This window comes from Octodon degus, unplaced genomic scaffold (genome assembly GCF_000260255.1).
Source record: "Octodon degus isolate 3935 unplaced genomic scaffold, OctDeg1.0 scaffold00059, whole genome shotgun sequence".
NCBI classification, from domain to species: domain Eukaryota; kingdom Metazoa; phylum Chordata; class Mammalia; order Rodentia; family Octodontidae; genus Octodon; species Octodon degus.
In genome coordinates, this window is record NW_004524635.1 from 3,011,273 (window position 1) to 3,015,691 (window position 4,419).

A 4,419-nucleotide genomic window follows, 5' to 3' on the forward strand; every position below is an offset into this window, starting at 1 on the left:
TGCCTCTCATGAATGTGATGCTGTTGCAAAAGGCCCAGCACATAAATCGTGATCTCAGCAGCTCCCACAAGAGAAAGGGCCCAGACGGGGAGAAGTGAGGCGCTCACGCCTGGTGCTGTTCTGCGCATGCTCCCTGCCTCACCTGCAGGCTGGGTAGTGTGAAGGGTGAGCTATAAACCTGAAAATAACGTTTGAGCATATCTGTGTCGTTTTTATTTTAGTATAACCAACATTGGAGTTCATCGTGATATTTTTCCAATAAATAGAAAAGGTTTACATGCTGAAGTTGTATGTGTGGAGTATCATAATCCAAAGTTAACTAGATGATCCCAAACTATAAAAGCAGGAAGGCTAACAAAGAGAAAGCTAGATCAACGAGCATGAGGTGATATATGGCAGTAATGATTTCCAACACATGTTCATTTAAAAATTGTGCTAATTGGAAGCTTTGCTTCTTCCATGTGAAAGCAACTAATAAAGAAGTTGATGACAGGAGGATCAGGCATCAGAACCCCACAAGGAAATTACAGATGCAATAGATACCTCCGGGTGCCTATAAGACTTTTAAATCTAAATTGAATCTTTATTTAGAAATCAATTTATGTGGGTAGACTCATTGCCCGAGGGTGTTTGTTTGCTATTTTATGAGTGTTTCAAGCCAGCAATTTTTTTCCTTAAGGTTATGAATGGCTCTGACTAAATAAAATATGAGGATAGATTTGTGTAATAAATGTCTCTGACATTATCTATTTATTTGTCCATCAAAATGTGCAGATTTTATTTAAAAAATTATTAATAGTTATTTAACTATCAAACCTTTTATTTTATAAGATAAATTTTCTATAAGTGATCTATTTTCTTTGTACCCTTCAAATAAATTAGAAAAGTAAGACTTCAATTTATCCCAGAGATTATGAAGTCAATTTAACCTCCTTTCCAGATAAAGTAAAGCAACTTAAATTTATGTAAGTTCTATTGCATGTAACAAAATATTTTATGTAATTTAGTTTAAAGACAAAGAAAGAACATTTTCTCTAAAGCTTTAACAATTGCTCTTTTTAGAACAAAATTTCCTTATCCTGAGAAAATAAGTGGTCTCATCATCTAAGCAGATTCAGCCTCCAGGTGCACACTGGGGGGAAAGGCGATGTTCCAGGGTCAGACAGATCCAGGGCAGAGGAACTTCTTGAGCCTGGAATAAACACCACACGACAGATTCCCTAAGAAGAGGGTGAATTTGATCTGGTTGACATAGATACCCAAGAAGTCTGCACTGGTCTTTTATCTTATTGGTATGTGGGGAGGCCAGTTGGTGACAACATTATAGAACTATGCAGAGCGCCTGACTTGAGAAAAGATTACAGTTCCCAGTAAATAGCAGGGAGTGTGGAGTACAGAGTACACATCCCAGCAAAAACAGGTTTGTCGATGACTGAGATTTAAGACAAGATGCCTGTCCTGCTAAGTTTCTATCGGGAACTAAGGAAGAAGCACATTTATACTGGCAGGCAAGTGAAGCCTTATGAGCATATAAGGATTTCAGCTGCGCACATTATACAACCTGTCTACACCACACAGCCACTGGTGAGGTGGGCCTCTAATTCTAGTTTCAACCATGGTCAAGGAAAACTTCCAGGTTTTTGTTTTGTTTTGTTTTTTGAAAGTATTAAGAATTGCATCCAGGGCTTTTGTAGAGTTATATTGTGAGCCCCTCCCCCCCAAAGAAAGCATTTATTTATTTATTTACTTATTCATTCAGAGCCTCAGTGAAATGCTAAATTGCCTGGACTGGGCTCCAACATTCAGTCCTGCTTCAGGCTCCCAGAGTTCTGGGATTACAGGCCTATGTCACCACGCCCAGTTCAAAACCTCAAGTGGAATGGGATTTCCTAATTATGCTTCTTCAGTTCCCTAAGATGATATAACATGTAGTTTGCAAAATAAAGTGTAGAAAAACTCAACTCTCCAAGAAAAAGTAACAGGGAAATCACCAGGGCAATAAACAGCAACATCAAGTAATAAGGTAATGGTAAAAAGATAAGCACTTTATTTACTGTAATCCCAGAAATCTGAAGTGATGCATTGTGCCCATGCTTTTCCTTCTGTGTCAAGGTTTAGTAGTGGGCTTCCAGCCACATTTTCTCTCCATTATCAAGTTCCATATTTAAAGTTCTCTTTTCCAGCAAAATCTCCTGCTGTGCTTGAGAATTTCTTAATTACATTTTCAAGTTTTTTGCTATGGTGGCAGAGTACTACAGAAAGTAATTATCAAGCTAATAAAAAGAATGAAAAACATTTTTTATTTTCCCAAAAGCATACAACAATACAAAGTTGTAAACAGAGACTTAAATGATTTGCTCCACATTTGTTTCAGCAAATTAAAATGCCATCTACCTTTTATGAAGACAATACAGACAGTGCAAGTAGAATATAGCAGAGTAAAGAAATTACCAGAGACAAATTTTCATCCATACTCACCATGGGATTAATTAAAAGCGAACCATTTGAAAAAGTAACTTCCAAAATCATTTACTGTTCATTATTAAAACTACAGTAAATGTTTGGCATAAAAAATTTTGGTGAATACAGCAAACTACAAAAAGAGAAAAAGAAAAAGGAACATTCAAAAGCCCAATGTTCACAGTTAGACAAAGCTAGAATTTGAGTTTGCATTTTTCCATTCTTTTTGCTAGACATATGCTATACAATTTCCTAACCCTCATTGTGTTTGGGGGGGGGGTTGTTTTGTTTTGTTTTGTTTTGTTTTGTTTTTGAGGAACTGGGGATTGAACCTAGGCCTTTGAGCTTGCCAGGCAAGCGCTTATTCTAATGAGCCATCTCCCCAACCCTCATTTTTGAATATATACTTTGTTCCTAATTCTTTCCTTATTGTGCAAAATGCTTTATCATACTCACTTTTACATATATTTTGTGCATTAGCACAATAATTTCCTTGGGCTACATTCTTAAAAGTCTTACTGCCACATTAAAGAGTATGATGATTTAAATCTTTTACTCCAAGGGGCCAGGAAGATGGCTCAGTGGAATAAATACTTCCCTGGCAAGCATAAGGGCCTGAGTTCAATCCCCAGTTCCTCCAAAATAAATAAATAAATAAACAAAAATTGCAGTAAATCTTTTATTCCATATCACCGAATTGCTTTCCAAAATGTTTGTGCCAAGTTTTCCCTACCCCCCCTTTAATGAGAATGTTTACTGATATCATTGACTTTATTGCTTCTAATTATTATCAAATTAAATGTATCAGTTTATAGTTGCATTATTTCAAGTTACTCAAACCATCTTTGGTGGGGGAGAGGAGGCCTGGGGAAATGGCTCAGTAGAATAAGCGCTTCCCTGGCAAGCACAAAGGCCTGAGTTCAATCCCCGGTTCCACCAAGAAACACACACACACACACACACACACACACACACACTGTCTTTATGCTGTGTATGGCCATACAAGTTTTATATTTTAAAAATTATCCCTATGTCTTCCATCCTTTTTCTACTGACTGTTTAGTTTTTCTTTTTCATAAAAATATCGTACTTAAATTATTAAGCCTTCTTAAATAACAAATTACAGAGTGTTTTGCTCAGTTTCTCAGTTGTTGTAACTATCTTCCTTTTTCTCTACACACAGAAGATTTTGCATTTTAATTAGCTAAATCTATCAACACTACATCAATATAGATAAAGATATATATTCTTTTCCCATCTGACCCCAGCCTGATTATTTAATGTGTCTACATTCTCTTCGTTAAGTTTAATGAGTTTCATATTTAATCTAGAATTCATGCCGGTATATTAAGATTTTGAGGGCCGGCATGATAGCTCAGTGGACTAAAGCGCCTGCTTAGGCACAGACCTGCGGCCAGGGTTCAATCCCCAGCATGCTCTGCCAGCTCAGCCCTCGAGGTGCACTGAGACAGCCATTGAGACTGGGCGTGGTGGCGCACACCTGTAATCTCAGCACTTGGGAGGCTGAAAACAGGAGAATCATTGTGAGTCTGATCTAGTAGTGAGAGCCTGTAGACCTTGTAGACCCTGTCCTAAACATAGAAAAAAAAAAGAAAAGATTTTGACTTTATCCTTTCCCATGTACCTAAACACTTAATCATGCATCTTCTTTTCCTATTGTTCTCAAACACCTCTTTAAAATAATGCTTTCAGGGCCAAGCAGATAGCTGAGTGGATTAAGGCACCTACTTGGGAAGGCGCAGGGACCAGGGTTCTATCACTGGCCTGCCATGCCAGCTCCACCCACCCCCAGGCGCACTGAGACAGCAATTGAGAGTGGGTGTGGTGGCGCATGCCTGTAATCCCAGCACTTGGAAGGCTGCAAACAGGAAGATCACTACAAGTCCAATCTACATAGTGGGACCCTGAGGCCTGTACTAAATATAGAAAAAAGAAAAA